The 19,915-nt window shown below is 41.4% G+C and overlaps 1 protein-coding gene across 13 annotated transcripts in view; it reads left to right on the top strand.

The window, feature by feature from the left end:
• Window positions 1-19,915, top strand: part of CDH18 (cadherin 18) — a 644,661-nt gene that overhangs the window by 1,797 nt on the left and 622,949 nt on the right. For 4 of the 13 annotated variants that reach the window (XM_045007537.1, XM_045007538.1, XM_045007536.1 and 1 more), the window contains exons 1-2: window positions 231-300; window positions 1,481-1,566. The gene's annotated coding sequence lies outside the window, so the exon portion shown is untranslated. Of the gene's footprint in view, window positions 1-230; window positions 301-1,480; window positions 1,567-19,915 lie in introns of those variants that run through there. The other 9 variants (XM_045007540.1, XM_045007545.1, XM_045007547.1 and 6 more) reach the window with 4 other exon arrangements.

Genomic DNA, 19,915 nt, shown 5'->3' on the forward strand with positions numbered 1-19,915 from the left:
GTTGGGTACAACAAAGTAGTCAAAGGCAGATATATTGACCACTGGATTAGCAGTTTTCTGTTCCCTGACTGACCAGAGCAGGGGCTGCTCCAGACTAATGAGAACATCTGACTCCAATTAACCTGCAAAGAGTCAGGTGAGTCCATTAAGCTAATGTGAACACCTGACTCTAATTAAGGCCCTTTTGATACTATAAAAGGGCTCACTCCAGCCAGGTTGGGGAGAGCCAGAGAAAAGGAAGTGCAGCTGAAGGGTTGGCTAATGAAGACATCCTTAAGCCATTGGTAAGGAAGTTTTAAGGTAAGGATGAAGAAGGGAGAAGCAGGAGAGTTGTGGGGAAGTGGCCCAGGGAAATATAGCAACTCTGGCAGTGAAAGGTTGGCTGCCAACAGCTGCTACCATTAGGGTCCCTGGGCTGGAACCTGGAGTAGATGGTGGGCCTGTTTCCTCTCCCCCTCAACCTGCCACTACAGAAACATCTCCTGGGAAGGGAAGACAGGCCCTGGTCAGGACAGGAGGCTAAACTGTTCTGAAATAAGCCCTAGGGACAACAGAGCCTGTGGGAGTTCTCTCACCAACCTCCTTGCTGGCTTATGATGAAAAGGGCTCAGAAGATTGTAACCCTGGCCCTAGAGAGAGAAGGGCTGCATGGAGGGTTGCAGTGAGTCACTGAGGCTACCCTGAAAGTGCCTAGAAGTGCAGGACCCATGGGGACAAGGTTGGTGCTCTGCCATAGTATACTTTCTATGCCATTATCTAAGTAATTGATGAAGATATTGAACAGAGCCACACTCAGAACCAATCCGAGCCACACCCTGCTCAAGCTCCATGGTTTGAGCATTGATCTGCTAAACCTAGGGTTGTGAGTTCAATCCTTGAGGGGGTTACTTAAGGATCTGGAGAAAAATCAGTACTTGGTCCTGCTAGTGAAGGCAGGGGGCTTGACTTGATGACCTTTCAGGGTCCCTTCCAGTTCTATGAGAGATGTATATCTCCATATATTATGATGCCCTTCTGGCTTGACTGTGAACCACTGATAACTACTCTCTGAGAACAGTTTTCCAACAAGTTATGCACCCACCTTATAGTAGCTCCATCTACGTTGCATTTCCCTAGTTTGTTTATGAGAGGGTCATGCAAGACAGTATCAAAAGATTTACTAAAGTCAAAAAATACCATGTCTACTGCTTCCCCCCCATTCACAGAGCATAATTGAGACTGATTGGTTAAACTGCATGAAAAGTATGGAGATTTTTTTAAATCAACAAAATATAGTTACTGCACCATTTAAAAATATATATGCTTGGAACTTAAAAGAGTACAGTATACATATGTGAGTACTAATAAAGTCCAGTTTATATGTAACCAGCTCCTGCCATTCTGGACTTCTATAGGCCTTCTTTGTAAACAAATGTCTTGAATATTTAAAAATTAGAAGAAGGAAATCTTGTAAACCAAATGTCTCTCTTCTTTCTTTTAGAAGATTTCAAAAAAGAAGACATTTTGGAACAACAGAGGGAGATTCTAAAAAAGATTGCACCAGAGGCTCACATCAAAATTCATAAGGTAGTTTTTGTATTCTTCTTTTTACTAGTTAAAAAAATAACATAGAAATGTCATTATTCTTGTCACAGTGTTATCCTTTTTTAGAAGATCTTGCTTTAAGACAGATCACTATGTAATATGAAAAAAATACTTTTCTTCTGTTCCTTAAAAGATACTTATTTTAATTATTTATCTAACCATTTGTTCACCTTCATAAATATTAATACTATTCCAAAGAGTCACACTCCTTGCAAATGCCATGGCATAGGGATGTTCTTTGTTACTGTGAAATCTTTTGTAGGTGTTTTTTAAAATAGCGGTGGGGAGACCCCCACACCTTTTAATTGGTACAAATATATATAGATTATATCTGAGGGGAAAGCTAACTCTTCATTGCAGAGAGGCCGTAGTCCTAAATTCTAATTAAAATGTTTCCACTAATTTGAGCATTATATTTACATGTAAAATTAATGTTTAGAAAGGAAGAACATACATAAATATTATATATAAATATATTTAAAAGCATGTTTGTTTTACTGTTTGTCTAGTTCTGTGTTTCTTTGCTAATAAATGCAGAACGGATTTTCTTTTCAGAAATCTTTTAAGACAGCAGTCAAAACTAACACATTGATCCCTGACTGACATTGCCAATTTATTAGATGCTGGGCGGGGTGGGGGGGGGGGAAGGGGCTGAGGAAGGGCCTGGCAAATAACTGGAGACTGAAAAATCAAATAAAAATATAGAGCAGATCTTTCAACAACTTTCCAGTACCACATCTGGTTATTATCTCAAATGTTCGTTGAGCCTCTCTTGTAGTGTACAGGGAGATTTTGGCAAACCAGTAAAGTGCCTGAAACCACTATGGCTTATTGCTAAAAGCTGCCTAGTCAGCAGTCTCAGCTTGACCAAGGCAGGAGGGGAGGGGGTTTGGGGTGCCACAGAAAGGGCAACTTGACCCCATGTCCTTCCTGATAAGAATTGTGCTGAACTTGCTGATACATGCATTTTAGAAGAGCAGGATGTGCCCAAGGAATGTCTATTGGGGCCTCAAGGCTGCACACTCTGGAAAAACTCACACCTGGTTAATCAATAATCAGAAGGAACCTCTTGCTTGACCATTGAAACTGCTTACTTAACAAGTTTTCTTTAGGGGACATGTCATTCTATTACTAATGAATAAATAAGGGGGCAAAGTTTGAGGTAGTGGGACTCGTTTGGACTCTTCCTCTGGATACATCTTGCAGTCCTCATTGGCAGATGGAAGATTTGGCCACCAAAAGCCTGCTGCTGTGTCAGTCGAGAGCCACCCTCAGCTTTGGTCATTATCAAGGGATGGGGGTGTTTTACTAACCTGGTGCACACATAAGTGCTTGAGACTAAGTAAAGTTTAACTTTAAGTGAAAGCACTCTTGTGTTGTCCTGTTTGTGCCAGCCATCTATCGGTCGGATGGCCGTGTCTCCCCTGACTTATTTCCTGGCACAAAGTGAAAGTTGCAAAGAGCTTTGGCTTGAAAGAACGCCAGGTAACAGTAGCACCATCAACAAGATGAAAAGCTGAAGATTTGAAAAGAGACATAAGAGAGCTATGTTGCTGCTTCACTGTGATGATCTTTCACTCTAAGTCAGGAATCAGCAACCTTTGGCACGCAGCCCACCAGGGTAAGCACCTGGCAGTCCGGGCCGGTTTCTTTACCTGCCGCATCCACGGGTTCAGCCAATTGTGGCTCCCACGGGCCACAGTTCACTGCTCCAGGCCAATGGGAGCAGTGGGAAGTGGCGGCCAGCACATTCCTTAGTCTGCGCCACTTCCTGCAGTTCCCATGGGCCTGGAACGGAAAACCGTGGCCAGTGAGAGCCATGATTGGCCAAACCTGTGGATGCGGCAGGTAAACAAACCAGACTAGCCTGCAGGGTGCTTACCCTGGTGGGCCGCAGGCCAAAGGTTGCCGATCCCTGCTCTAATTGATCCTCATTTTAACTAACCCTTAGTAAAATAAAACAGATATGTTGCATCTTTTGAATGGTAGATAAGTAGTACTGTGGAAAAAAATGAACAGTATTGTAGAAGAAAAGTCTAAAGAGTGCCAGATCCAGAAGATTTTTGTCTGTTTACGACTAGATTGGAGAGGGCGTACAGAGGCTTCTCTGGAATCTTTGTGCAATCTACATTGGGGTTATGCTGTGAGGCGCAGAGAGACTGCTCCATTTCCTCTCCTCTGGGGGCACAGAGCACCCTATGGAGTGAGGGTGGAAATAGGAACTAGATAGGCACATTTCACCCACTGACCATTGAAGCTGCAAAGACATACAGGTAATTATAGGCTAGACTCCACCAAAGCAGCCTCTGCATGCCCAGGAGATCAGGGACTTATTTTTCCCTACAGAGTGACAAAATAGCAAAATTGTGCCCTCAGGTAGTTCTTAAGCATGTGAATAAGTTCATTGGCTTAGATGGGACTATTTGTATAACTAAAAAACAGGTGTATGACTAAGAGCTTGCTTGTTTAGGACTTCATCTTGAAAAGAGAAGAGGAAAACATTTCTCTACAATAGTTTAGATTTTTTTTTTGCACAGCTCCTAATTTCCCCCTTCTGATTTTGTATCATTATGGATAGATACAGAAGCACAATGCCATATAACACTTCACTGCCTCCAGGTGTAACATTAAGAAACCACCACCTTTCCCAAGTTATCATACCAATAATACACTTGGTTCTTTAGCAGTTGGTTCTTTGGAGGATCATAAAATGGCCTTTAGTTTGTATTCAATATACAGCACCATTTTTTCTCATGCTAACATTCAGTACTGATACCATGTTGCTCCTCAGGAGTTCTTTTTTGTTGAGAAACTCTCTACTGACACTCAGGAAACAGATACAGATAAGTTTGAAGTTTCTTAAACTTATCAAAGGAATCAGTCCTATGAAGAGCTGAATATCCTCTCCCACACTAACTTCAATGGAGTTGAGGGCATTCACCACCACATGGACTCAAACCCTGCATTGAGCTTTAGTTAATTTCATAGAATTGAAGCCCATGGTTGTGATCATTGTGAATTCCTGTTGAAAATTATGATTCAGTCTTGCCTAAACATTGTTTCACACTAGTAACTGACAGCACTGAGACTGTGTGGAGAGATGATAGAAAGCAGGTGCCAGGAGAGGGGGAAAATAGTGATAAAATGCAAAGCCTACTACATTCAGACAATATATGAAGGGTTGTGTATTTCAGAGTGAAGGAGATCAAAACCCCATAATCAAATTCAGAGTTTCCTCAAGTAAAAAACAACCCCCCCAGCAAAGAGACAGAAGCAGAAAATAAAAATATATACACTTGTAATCTTTAGTATTTCAGAAATACTTTCCCTCCTGATCTTGAGATGCTTTAAAGAATGCTGATGTAAATTAAATTAAGTTATACAAAGATTTTATTTTAATGTACAAGTAGATTTTTTCCAGAGTTATGAAGTTTTGTTGTAGGTAGTGAATTTTCATTTTTCAGGTTTTTTACCCACTATGTATCAAGAGTTGTCTAAGGGTATGTCTGTACTGCAATTAGACACCTGCAGCTGGCCCATGCAAGCTGATTTGGGCTAAGGGGTTGTTTAACTGCAGGGTAGAATTTGGGCTCAGGCCGCAGCCTAAACTCTGGGACCCTCCCACCATACAGGGTCCTAAAGCCCAGGCTCCAAAGCAAGCCTGGTTGTCTATGCTGCAGTTAAACAACCTCTTAGCCCAAGCTAGTTGGCATGGGCTAGCTGCAGGTTTTTAATTGCAGTGTAGGCATACCCTAAGACAGCAGTGAGAGCCTACTTAAATGGCATACTGCTTATTTAAGGAATATAGAAGGAATTTTTATGTGAAGCAGGGCAGCCATCATTGTGATCTACTATTGATATTGCTCATGGACACTGAGTGCACTTCTCAAGGAACTTGGCTCCAGAGTATTTGCCTTGGTTTGCTGGTGTCATAACATTCTTTAATAATGTCTGCTTTAATCCAGTGCCACAGTGGTGGGTGGACTGTCACTGAGAACAATGTCTCCTAATTGCAGTATGAGGTGCAGAGCATTTGAAAGAATAATTATTTATTAATTATCACCTTATACCATGATGCAAATACTGCCCTCAGTTGCACCCTATCACTGAAGTTGAAGATAGTCTTCGTGTTAAAGAACACATTTTGCCTTAGTTAACCCCTGCACTATCTATAGTACTCTTTAAGGGCTACATACTGTTTTTCTCCCATAACAGAATTCCCATTGATAAATTATTTTTTTATGCAGATTGAGACTTGTATTAGACCATAAGCACAAAATAAATGGAACTGATGTTCACATAGTTGATGGAAGTGATACTCACTAGCAGCAGATCAAACATGCCCTTTAAGTGTGCAAATGGCTACATGAATAGCAGAGTTAACTGCAATCAGTCAGTGGCTACACTAACACGGTAAAATTGGCCAATAGCTGCCTAAGATTTACATTTAAATATGACACTAATCTCTCAAGCTTAATCTGTTAATCTAGTAAAACAATTTTAGACACACACAGAGAGAGATAATTTAAAAGTAAAATATAGAGATTATTGAAGATTGTCATGGCCATATTAAATAAATCTTTGAAGCAACATAGTCATATGCCTAGCAAACTGAGACTTTCAGTTCTTCTACAAGAGTAAAGTGGGAAGTTCATCACACTTTATTTTTTTGGAATGAGCTGTATAAGAATCATAGCTTTTGTCATATTAGTAGGTACCTGTAAGTAAATATGCAATGAGACTGTTCGCTAGTTGGATTTGAATTAAAACTGACTGGTACAGAGATTATATTTTCTAGACATTACATGTAGTCAATTAAAGTTAATGAAACTAGTTGTATTGATGTAGTTCCCATTGCTTCAGTTTGAGATTTCCATGGTTATTCAGTTTCATATATATGAACTGGCTTGCAATTATATACCAAAAATTCATTAGTTATTATATAGAAATTATTTCCTTGAATACTTTCAAGCTTCCTGAGCTGCTTATGATGAATATCATTTTACTTTAAGTCAAGCATACATCTTTTAATTTGTCACCAAAAATGATGTGATTCAAAGCAGTAATAGCACATTATCTACATTAAACCTATGTTTTCAAGAGACCCCAAGTCATTTCAAAAACTTTGTGCCAAATTCAGCAAAGCTGGCTCACCACCTAAGCCTGCTGCACTAGAATTTGATAACCTTCCTGGCATACTGCAAAAGACTTTAGTTTCATAGGGTTTCTTGAAAAGGCTGGAGGTATGCTTCTCTGATCAATGAAGGGGGCAGAAGGGAATGTTTGTAGGTGGCTGGCGGAACTCCTGCTGAACTGGTTATTTGAATGCAGCTATAATTGTATTGTTAATGATGTGTTAGGACACCTAGAACCTTGGGAATTCTTCAGTTATTTAAATTGAAATAGGGAGATTCAGCCTCTGCAGGGCAGTGTCATTTTATTTTCCTTTCTCTCCCTTGTGTGGTACAAAATATATTTGACTTTCTCATACATTATGTGATTGAGGTTACGATATTATAATTGATGTGCATTTTCTTAAAACTGAAATGGAAAATCAATTCTAAATTTTGCATGATTTTTCTACCGGGACTGGCTCCTGTTTGCTCAGTATGGTGCCAAACATATCTAAATCTTGGCCCAAGTTTGGAAACTCAGCAGAACTGGTTCATGTTCAGGGGCTTTAATTAAATTTTAAACCGGGTGATTTCATCTAGTTCATGTTTAGTTCTAAGTTCTATTAGCTCTCATTGTTCTAACACAAGATATTTCTGATGGACTTTTATATAAAAAAAGTTTCCAAAATATAGCTAGTATAAAACAAATAAACCAAAGACAGAATTTTACTTTGATCCATCAATTTATACTTTATTTACTTTCTTCTTCCCATCTAAATTGTGTTGCTTTTGAACTCAGTAGTCTAATTGCCAATCAAGGAACTTCTAAAGGATTCCAAAATGGATACATCTCTCTACAAATTATCTGTCACTCCTAAGAAAGCACCACATGTACAACATTTTATTGAATCAATGTTGAATAATTATTCTACAAGTGCCTCAAATACATAATCCCAAAATAAACAAAATTGGGTTTTGTAAGCATACTAATAAAGCCAATTTGTCTGTAGGAACACCAAATTTTGTGAAACATTTTATTTTGTTTCTGAGCAAAATGCTACTTCTGCTTGTGACAAAAAAAAATGCAAAATGAAATAAACTTCAACAGGTAGGACATGAGACCAAATAAAATACTAGAAAAGCTTATCTAAATGCCTTATGACAAGAATCATGTTGAGCTAAACAAAAACAAATAAATAAATCAGCTATTAGCTGTGTTCTAATAACCTGTCTCTTTACATAACACAGATATCCAAACCAGAGTACTCTCTCTTCTTATAGTACTCAGTGTCTGTAACAGAGCACATGATCTACTGCTATAGCTACAGTTTCTCTTAGAAAGTTTCATGCCAAATTTTAAACAAAACAAAAATAGTTCCTCAGCTCCCGCTGGGCTATAAAACCCTTTACCTTTCAGACTCACTGCTTCCCCTCCCTCTGATTTCTGTGGCTTCCTTGCTCTGACTCACTCAGTTTTCTTCATTGTCTCCTTCCTGCGCAAGGCCTAGACACCTTACAAAGCCTAATCTGGATAAATTGATGCAGCAAATGTACTTTGATGCTGCTCCTTCTTAAAGGACCAGTGTCACCCTGTCACAGTGCCCTTATGTTACAGAATCCTTCCGGGTTATGGAGACAGAAAAATACAAGTCACAAAGAATAAGGCAAACCTGTATTTACCAAATGGTCAGTTGTGACAGGTAAACTAAGTGTAAAAAAATAAAAATAAAATAAAATTAAAGGATACTGTGTGAAGTCTGTCACAAAGGTAAAACTGATCTGGCAGGAGACAGAGCTTTATTGGGGTCAGTTTGAGACACTGGAATGAACTCCCACAGGGAGTAAGGACCATCACAATCCTCACCACTTCTGGCTCCAAGTAGGAAAGCTGAAGAAGTCTGCTTTATTTCTCTGACATGAACACATGGAAACATGCACCAAGCCTACCAAAGCACTACACCAGATGTACAATTCTCTGCCTGGGGAAAAGATGAGAGGAAGAATGTATCACAAGGCAGCTGTGCATCATTTTCATTTAATGCACTTCTAGAAGAGACCCATCAGCAGGGCCGGTGCAAGGATGTTTTGTACCGTAGGCAAAACTTCCACCTTGTACCCTCCCCTCCCCTGCAGCAGCTCCCCATTCCCCACCCTCTTCCCTGAGGCACCCCGCCACCCCAGCTCACCCCTGGCCCACCTCCTCCCCGAGCACCCCGTTGCTGCTTCACTTCTCTCGCCTCCCAGGCTTGCAGTGCCAATCAGCTTAGGCACCACAAGCCTGGGAGGTGAGAGAAGTGAAGCCCCTGCTGCAGGCGGCCCTCTCTGTGCTCCCCTTCCCCAGCTCCCTCTGCCTAAATGCCGGCAGCGACCAGGGCGGCCAAAGATCTGGCTGCCACAATTGCTGCCGAAGAAAATGGCGCCCCCCAAATCCTAGCGCCCTAGGTGACCACCTAGGTGGCCTAAATGGTTGCACCGGCCCTGCCCATCAGCCAGACACCTGGGAAAGAATTCTCTGTAGTAACTCAGCCCTCTCCCTTTTAATGTCCCATCTCTAGACACTGGAGATATTTTCTACTGGCAATTATGGATGAGCCATATGCCATTATAGGCAACCTTCTCATACCATTCCCTCCACAAAAATGTAAAACTGAGTCTTGAAACAAATTAGGGGTTTTTTTGCCCCCATTATTCCCCTTGAGAAGGCTGTTCCTGAACTTCTGTCCTCTGATGGTTAGAAACCTTCCTTTAATTTCAAGTATAAACATCTTGATGGCCAGTTTATATCCATTTGTTGTTTTGCACACATTGGACCTTAAATTAAAAAAACTCTTCTCCCTCACCAGTGTTGATTGCTTTCTATATGAGAGAAATAATATAGACTATCAGGGTTTGGAAGGGACCTCAGGAGGTAATCTAGTCCAACCCCCTGCTCAAAGCAGGACCAATCCCCAACTAAATCATCCCAGCCAGGGCTTTGTCAATCCTGACCTTAAAAACCTCTAAGGAAGGAAATTCTACCACCTCCCTCAGTAACCCATTCCAGTGCTTCACCACCCTCCTAGTGAAAGTTTTTCCTAATATCCAACCTAAACCTCTCACTTGAGACCATTACTCCTTGTTCTGTCATCTGGTACCACTGAAGTCCAGATCCATCCTCTTTGGAACCCCCTTTCAGGTAGTTGAAAGCAGCAATCAAATCCCTCCCCCACATTCTGCTCTGCTGCAGTTCCCTTATCCTCACCTCATAAGTCATGTGCTCCAGCCTCCTAATAATTTTTGTTGACCTCCGCTGGACTCTTTCCAATTTTTCCACATCCTTTTTTAGTGTGGGGCCCAAAACTGGACACAGTACTCCAGATGAGGCCTCACCAATGCAGAATAGAGGGGAATGATCATGTCCCTTGATCTGTTGGCAATGCCCCTACTTATACAACCCAAAATGCCATTAGCTTTCTTGGCAACAAGGGCACACCATTGACTCATATCCAGCTTCTCGTCCACTGTAACCCCTAGTTTCTTTTCTGCTGAACTGCTGCCTAGCCACTCAGTCCCTGATCTGTAGCAGTGCATAGGATTCTTCTGTTCTAAGTGCAGGGATTTGCACTTTTCCTTGTTGAACCTCATCAGGTTTCTTTTGGCCCAATCCTTTAATTTGTCTAGGTCTCTCTGTATCCTGTCTCTACCCTCCATTGTATCTACTCCTCCTCCCAGTTTAGTGTCATCTTCAAACTTGCTGAGGGTGCAGTCCACACCATCTTCCAGATCATTAATGAAGATATTGAACAAAACTGGCCCCAGGACCGCTTGATACCGTCTGCCACCTAGACATGGAGCCATTGGTCATGAGCCATTGAGCCCAACGATTTAGCCAGCTTTCTATCCACCTTGTAGTCCATTCATCCAGCCCATATTCTTTAACTTGCTGGCAAGAATACTGAGGGAGACCGTATCAAAAGCTTTGCTAAAGTCAAGGAATAACATGTCTACTGCTTTCCCCTCATCCGCAGAGCCAGTTATCTCATCATAGTAGGCAATTAGGTTAGTCAGGCATGACTTTCCCTTGGTGAATCCATGCTGACTGTTCCAGATCACGTTCCTCTCCTCTAACTGCTTCAGAACTGATTCCTTGAGGACCTGCTCCATGATTTTTCCAGGGACTGAGGTGAGGCTGACTAGTCGATAGTTCCCCAGATCCTCGTTCTTCCCTTTTTTAAAAGATGGGCACTATATTAGCCTTTTACCAGTCATCCAGGACCTCCCCTGATCGCCATGAGTTTTTAAAGATAATGGCCAATGGCTCTGCAATCACATCCACCAACTCCTTTAGCACCCTTGGATGCAGTGCATCTGGCATCCAGCTTTTCTAAATAGACTTGAACCACCACTTTCTCCACAGAGGGCTGGTCTCCTCCTCCCCATGCTGTGCGACCAAGTACAGCAGTCTGGGAGCTGACCTTGTTTGTGAAGACAGAGGGGGAAAAAAGCATTGTGTACACTAGCTTTTTCCACCTCCTCTGTCACTAGGTTGCCTCCTTCATTCAGTAAGGGGCCCACACTTCCCTTCACTTTCTTCTTGTTGCTAACATACCTGAAGAAACCCTTCTTGTTACTCAACATCTCTTGTTAGCTGCAATTCCAAGTGTGATTTGGCCTTCCTGATTTCACTCCTGCATGCCTGAGCAATATTTTTATACTTCTCCCTGGTCATTTGTCCAATATTCCACTTCTTGTAAGCTTCTTTTGAGTTTAAGATCAGCAAGGATTTCACTGTTAAGCCAAGCTATTCGCCTGCCATATTTACTATTCTTTCTACAAATCGGGATGGTTTGTTCCTGCAACCTCAATAAGGATTGTTTAAAATACAGCTAGTTCTCCTGGACTCCTTTCCCTCTGTTATTCTCCCAGGGGATCCTGCCCATCAGTTCCCTGAGGGAGTCAAAATCTGCTTTTCTGAAGTCCAGGGTCCATATTCTGCTGCTCCCCTTTCTTCCTTGTGTCAGGATCCTGAACTTGACCTTCTCATGGTCACTGCCTCCCAGGTTCCCATCCACTTTTGCTTCCCTTACTATTTCTTCCCTCTTTCTGAGCAGTAGATCAAGAAGAGCTCTGCCTCTAGTTGGTTCCTCCATCACTTGTACCAGGAAATTGTCCCCTACACTTCCCAAAAATTTCCTGGATTGTCTATGCACTGCTGTATTGCTCTCACAGCAGATTTGGGGGTGACTGAAGTCTCCCATGAGAACCAGGGCCTGTGATCTAGTAACTTCTGTTAGTTGCCGGAAGAAAGCCTTGTCCACCTCATCCCCCTGGTCTGGTGATCTATACCAGACTCGCACCATGACATCACCTATGTTGCTCACACTTCTAAACCTAATCCAGAGACTGTTTTTTTTTCTGCAGTTTCATACTGGAGCTCTGAGCAGTCATACTGCTCTCTTACATACAATGCAACTCCCCCACCTTTTCTGCCCTGCCTGAACAGTTTATATCCATCCATGATAATACTCCAGTCATGTTAGTTATCCCACCAAGTCTCTGTTATTCCAATCACATCATAATTCCTTGACTGTGCCAGGACTTCCAGTTCTCCCTGCTTGTTTCCCAGGCTTCTTGCATTTGTAGATTGGCACTTAAAATAACTCGCTGATCGTCCTCCTTTCTCAGTATGAGGAGTCCTCCCCTCCTGCACTCTCCTGCTCATGCTTTCTCCTAGTATCCCACTTCGCCACCTATCTCAGGGCTTTGTTCTCCTTCCCCTGATGAACCTAGTTTAAAGCCCCCCTCACTAGGTTAGCCAGCCTGCTTGCGAAAATGCTCTTTTCTCTCTGTTAGGTGGATCCCATCTCTGCCTACCACTCCTTCTTGGAACACCATGCCATGGTCAAAGAATCCAAAGCCTTCTCTCCAACACCACCCTCATAGCCATTCATTGACTTCCATGATTCAACAGTCTCTACTTGGGCCTTTTCCTTCCACAGGGAGGATGGTCGAGAACACCACTTGTGCCTCAAACTCCTTTATCCTTCTTCCCAGAGCCATGTAGTCTGCAGTGACCTGCTCAAGGTCATTCTTGGCAGTATCATTGGTGACCACATGGAGAAACAGGAAGGGGTAGTGATCTGAGGGCTTGATGAGCCTCAGCAGTCTCGCCATCACATCGTGAATCCTAGCTCCTGGCAAGCAGCACACTTCTCGGTTTTCCCGGTCAGGACAGCAAATAGATGACTCAGTCCCCCTGAGGAAGGAGTCCTCGACCACCAATAACCTCCTTCACTTGGGAGTGGTGGTCATGGAACCCCCATCCCTTGGACAGTCCAGGAAATCTTCATTTTCTCTTATGCAATGCATGGTTGATACTTGTTTCTTCAGACCTTGAATCTTCTCTTCCAATATGGAGACCAGCTTGCACTTTGTACAGACAAAGTCGCTTCTGTCATGTGGAAGAAAGACAAACATGGCACATCCTGTGCAGGTCACAACAGCCAATCGCTCACCATCCATATTACCTTCCTTCTAAGATCTTCGTCTCTCCCCTCCATTTCTATGATCATTCTAGTAGCCCTTCTCTGCACCTGTTCAGTTTGAATTCATGTTTCTTACACATGGGAGACCAGGACTGCACACAGTATTCCAGATGAAGTCTCATCAGTGTCTTGTAGGAGAGTAATAACACTTCTCTAGCTCTCCTAGAAATATCTCTACTGTTGCATCCTAGGATTGCATTAGCTTTTTTCACAGCTACATATCTCTGGAGGCTCATAGTCATCCTGTGATCAACCAATACACCCACATCTTTCTCCTTCTCTGTTGCTTCAAATTGATAAATCCAGAGTTTATAGCAAAAAGGTGCATAGTCTCCCCTTCAACTAATTCCTTAACCAAATTTCTATTCTCATATTAATCCCGGTTTTGTCCAATCTATGTGGAACTATATCAAATGCTTTACAGAAATCCAGGTAGATTAGATCTATTGCATTTCCTTTGTCTATAAATTTAGTTATGTTCTCAAACAAAGATCACATTATTTATTGTCCATCAGATCAAATTTTGATTCTAAGGATGTATATCTTCTATTGTCAGGTTTCAGAGTGGTAGCCATGTTATTCCGTATCAGCAAAAACAACGAGGAGTCCTTGTGACATTTCAGAGTAACCAGTTTACTTGGGCATAAGCTTTCGTGAACTTTAGACCATGAAAGCTTATGCCCAAATGTGTTAGTCTCTAAGGTGCCACAAGAACTCCCCGTTATTTTATCTTCTGTTGTCGTTCAAGCAAGATAGCTCTCTTTCCTCTTGCTCCAAGTTGTTCTGTGGTTTGGTCATTCACTGAGAAGATGCATGGTGGGGACTGGAAAGAGTAATTCTATTTCTCAGGCTGTATATGCACTTCACAAGCTTCCCAAAACTAATGGCTGGAGTACCTTCTGGGAGCCCTTATATGCCCATCCAGGGAACAGAAATCTGTGGAACTCCAAGTTTTCTTATACCTTGAATATTGCCATGCAGGGAGCCTCTGCATGGGTAACTCTCATCCAGCCACACATCATCAATCCTTCTCATCATCATTTAATCAGTTCCGTGCCATTGCAGGGGCTGAAGGCATAGGTGCACCTCAGTCTCTCCTGTACTTTGTCTGTGGCACACAATACTTTAGTCTTCTGAGGGCTGGTCTCATTCGAATTGTTAGACTTGGTATGGAGATGGCTCAATGTATGTGTTTTTGCCAAGCACCCCAAGAATCCTCTCCCAATATAGAACTCTGAGTTCTTAAACTCTGTAGTCTGAATTGGATACGAACCTATAAATCTTCTGGTCGGATGCAATCAGTGGCAAGCCATAAAAATTCACCCGTCGAATTCAGGTCAACAGACCCTTGCCTCAATTTTTTGCCTCGTAGCAAATAACTAGACTTTGAAGCATACTGGCACAGTGAAGCTACTCCTAATAAAAAAAAAAAAAAGTAATCTTCTGGAAATGCCATTCTTCCTGTCTGCATAATTTTGGTTTTACTCATCTTCTCAAGAGATAAGTTCATTAATAAATTTCCTCTGACACATTCAGTTTAATTTAAAAATCTTTCAAGTCAGTGCAGCAGGAATGGATTTGGCCTGTTTTGTCCCTCTTGAACTCTAGGGAGAGTTGCTGAATGTCATAAATGTTGGATATCATCTTTGTAGCAGTGATTAAAAAAAGACCTTGCCTATCATAAATCTCTGTAAGAGCCAGCTTATATAATTTGAAGTGCAATGGTGTCAGCAAAGAACCCTTAGGAAACCAGGTATGATCCCAGTACATTGATTTATAAATAGTGGTATACGAATAGAATTATTTCCTATAATAGAAAGCTTAAACCTTTCAACATTTTTCATGGACTCTCTATTCAGCATCATTGAATGGGAGAGCATTGTTTTCAAGAAGAGCAAATTATTAGGCTCTCAGGATCAGATTTTCAAAGGTATTTCAGTGTCTAAGGAGAGACACACTTTGGAATTTTCAAAAGTGCCGAAATATGGTAAGTTCCTAACTCCTGTTGATTTTCATTATTTCAAGGGAGTTAGCTTCATAACCTGCTTGGGCACTTTTAAAAATCCCATTAGGTGCCTGTCTGCATCACTAGGTATCTAAATACCTTTGCAAATCTTGTCATCAGTTACTACGCTAGCAATAATTACCTAGATAAATAAATAAAACACACAAATTTGCTTTGCTTTGAATAATACTTGTTTTCTTAAAAAAATTGTTGGAATCAAGAGAAGTGGTGGTTAAGATAGGTGCAAGAAATGCATTTAGAAGTATTTGTGAATGAGATACTGGGAAATCTTAGGTCACTGTTGAAAATTTGGCAAAACAGACTGAGTGCCTTTTTTAGTTGCCTAACTTCTGACACCTTTTGGATTTATTTTCAGAGAGGTTGAGCACCATCATTTTCCATTGATTTCAGTTGAAGTTGTGGATGCTCAGCACCTCTAAAAATCAGGGCCAAGCTCTCTGAAATTGGTGTCATAGGACAGCCACCTCCAGGGCACTCCCTCGTGTCCTCAGAGTGACTATGCAAGCAACTCGCTGCCTCAGTTTTGCTCTTTTGGGCACTCACTGACTATCACCTGCCCACATTCTCCACCTTATATCATACAGCATCCCTTCCAGCATCATGTTTCCGCATGACCAGTGCCCCTGCTTCAGTTTCCACTTCATTGGTTCCCAGTAATTTCAGTACAGCTTTCTGAGCATTTAAATCACCCTTTTGCAGAGGTAGTTTATTATGGGTCCCACAATCTTCATGAAGAATTCTCCACCACAGTGCAAGCACTACATACAATCTTTCAATTCCCAACAATCCATCAGCACACCAAGTATGTCTCTGGCATCTCTCAAAATACACCTCTACCCCGCTATAATGCAGTCGTGGGGAGCCAAAAATCCCTACCGTGTTATAGCTGAAACCCTGTTATATCGAGGTAGGGGCGGCAGGGCTCCAGTGACTTAAAGAGCTCCAGGCCCAGGAAACCCGGGCCCTTTAAATCACTGGTGAGCCCTGCTGCCGCAGCTCTGGGGTAACAGTGGCAGGGCTCCAATGGGATTTAAAGGGCCCGGGGCTCCCCGCAGCAGCCAGAGCCCTGGACCCTTTAAAGCTCCACTGGAGCCCTGCTGCTACCGCACTATACGTGAACTCATGTTATATCGGGTCGCGTTATAGCGGAGTAGAGGTGTATGCCACTCCACAAATGATATGAGTTGGTGCAGCCCCCAGTTACAGAGCTTTAGCTCAAGCTGTAGTACCTCATGGCTTTGTCTCTGGAGGATCTCTGTTCAATCCTTGGTCTGTCAGCTAAGGTGGCAGCTATCTTGTCTGAGAGTCATTGGAGGGAATTCTTGTGTAGACAGAATTCCTTCTGTGGATTCCAGCCATTGCATGGTCCCTCTGCAGCCCCTCTAATGTACCTGGCAATGCCAAGGGCAAAAAATCTAGCCTTGTATTTGATTAAGGAGTAAAGGAAGAAAGATGATTTACAAACATCTTCTACTTCAAAATGGTTCTGCTATTTAGAGAATGACTGACCAATCATAAGAAACAAAAATCTTTTGTGAGAATGGGCTAGACAAATTCTTGCTCAGTAGAATGAAATCACATGACCTGTTCCTCTACTACAGACACCACTATCAATGGGAGCAGGTTAGAGTCCAGAAAATGGTCACTTCAGCACTGATATAAATACAAATTAAATATATCAGTGTCTGCATTAACTAAGGAACAGGGGCAGCATACTACTACCTCCTTCATCTAGCCTTCGTCTGTCATGTCTATTCAGACTATAAGCTCTTTGGGTAGGGACTGCCTTTTATGGTATATCCGTACAACTACTAGTCCAGTGAGGCCCTGACCCAGGATTGGGGCTTTTACCCATTACCATGGTACAACTAATAGTAGTAAATGCAGACTCATTTTATTCTGGAAATACATAGGATCCTCCCAATCACAATGTTGTTCTACCGCCTTCCACTAGGTTTTCACAGACTCTGAATGCAAATTATTTCACATTTCTGCACTGGTAACAATAATATTTTTACTAAGGTATGCTTGGTAATTTAGTGGTAGGCAAAAATTTGGAGCAAATTTGTATTGGGCGTTATGTATCGATTATGATTTATCATCGTTTACCATTTTATTTGAAATTATATTCATTAATAGGAACAAAATCTGGTTCATGTACATATTCTGAGCGCTGTGGATTTCTTGAATTTCCTGTTGCTTCAAATCCTTTTTGTATGTAAAGAGAATGTTAGCACTAGCTGTTACTCTGTATCCAAGTCCCTCTACAAAATCCTCTATTAAAAATATTAGTTTTATTAATGTAATAAGTATTGGATTCTTCTATATTTGAACAAAGTCGCTTGACAGACCAAGAGCTTCAGTAACGCACTTACACTGTACATGTCCTGTATACTGATGTCTTTATACAACGATACATGTCTAAGAAATCTAGCACAGTATAATGACAGCTGTCTTTAAAATCATGCTTCCAGCAACACTCATCTTTCATATGATTATTATATAAATGTTGCAAAGACAGTGCACGTTCCATTTTGCATTTATGCATCTTGAGATTGTGAAAAGCAGAGTGAAATAATTCCTTACAATATTGTCAGACAGCCAAACCCAGCTGCCCTGTTATCTGCAAATTCCCTTTGTTCCAAGGGGTACACATTCACCTCTGCAATCACCTACCATCCTGGATGTTGCTGTAAAATCAACAGTTGAACGGAAGCAAAAGTTGGGAGAGTGGAGGAGGATCTGTGGGCAAGAAGGGAAAAGAAAAATAAGCAGTTGTCTCTTGGGAAAGGAGACTTCATAGATTCATAAATTCTAAGGCTGGAAAGAACCATTGTGGTCATATAGTCTGACCTCCGATATAGCACAAGCCACAGAAATTCCCCAAAATAATTTCTATAGCATATCTTTTAGAAAAAAAAAATCCTTGATTCAAAAATTGTCAGTAATGGAGAATCCACCACGATCCTGGGTAAATTGTTCCAGTGGTCAATTAGCCTGATATTTAAAAATGTGTACCATATTTCCAGTCTGAATTTGTCTAGCTTTCCACTTCCAGCCATTGGAATGTGTTATACATTTCTTTGCTAGACTGAAGTCTTTTATTAAATATTTTTTTCTCCATGTAGTTACTCGTAGACTGTAGTCAAGTCACCCATTAACTTTCTCTTTGTTAAGCTAAATAGGGTACATTAAACAAGAGCACCTCGGAAGGAGTTTTAGGGGGCATTTATATCTGAGAAGTGTTAGGGAGCCTTGGAAATGGGATGAGGACAACTGAGGGTTGGAGACTAGAGGGAAAATTGCTAATGAGAAGTGGGAGGTAGAAATGGGTGATTTTCATTATTGGACACCAATAATTTTATTTAAAAATATTTATTTTAGAGAAACAAAAAATGGTTCTTACTAATTGTTTCTCACCAACTCAGGAGTCTGATTCCTACTACGTTGTCACAGGGGTTCATTTGCTTGCCATAAAAGATAACATAGTTCAGACCAAGGAAAATAATCACAATTATTAACCACACCTATTGTATTAAAGAAAGGAAAAAAAAGAAAACATTAACAAAATAACACAAATGATTAAACACAAAAGATAAACTGCTTACTTCTGTTGAAAACTTTTCTGCAAGCCTCTCTGTGAACATCTTGTAACAAAAATCACACCATGGTAACGGAACCACCTCTGTGGGTCCTTTTCTCTTGGGTAAATTAAGACCAAAGTATATTATTTCCTCTACTTATTGTGAATTCAGTTTTAGTATCTTATTAGATAATTAACACTGTTCATGGGCAAAATAATTTGGTTAAGGGCAAGTGAAACCTGTCTAGTTGTTAATAACCGAAACAGTTGTTAATTGGAGAAAGTAAGCAATCTTAACTAAATCATATGGAATCAAAGAAAATATTTAAATTAGTTATTTAGGAGAAGGCATTTAATCAGCTTTCTTAAAACAAGACAATTACAAATATTAAGAATCCTAAATTCAATTAAGTGCTCCTATTTCTGTGTTTACCAATCTTTAGTACCAGTCTCTTCTCTAGGAATACATGGTCTAACCATCTGGTGATTAAAAGGAAAAACCTAAAGTATTGAGTTACAACAGCATTTCATTGTCTAGTGATGCCAAAAGAATGACAGGAGACATTAGATATGGGTTTAATCAGGCCACAACTTTATTAGTAGATGTCTGGGACTAAACCGGCAGATAACATGTTCAGTGCAGGTGAAACCCACACAATTAACCGGGGAGGGGTGAATGCTTTTACCAGCCCCCTCTCACCTTTCCGTTCATGTCCCTCCAGCAGATCCACTTCCAGCCAATTCCAGGAGCTCCCCCGCCCCTATTCATCCAGGTCCCTCCAGCAATTCCCTTGCTGGGACCTTACCGACCTTCCCCCGCCCCCGTAGGAGGGATTAAGATGGACTATAATGATGGTTGGTACAGCAGGGAGCTAACCCATCTGAGGAGTCCCTAACTGCCCCCAGTTCACTCAATTACCAGTCACCTCTCCTTAATTCCTTTTTCCAAGCCATTTATCCATTCTTTTGTGCCTTAATTTATGGAGTACCTGCACTGAACATCCACTATACACTTAAATAAAGAGTTATGACATATGGCCTACCGCCCATCATGCTGTGCATGAACAGGGCCCACCTCAACCTG

Source organism: Mauremys mutica, chromosome 2 (assembly GCF_020497125.1).
Source record: "Mauremys mutica isolate MM-2020 ecotype Southern chromosome 2, ASM2049712v1, whole genome shotgun sequence".
Taxonomy (NCBI): domain Eukaryota; kingdom Metazoa; phylum Chordata; order Testudines; family Geoemydidae; genus Mauremys; species Mauremys mutica.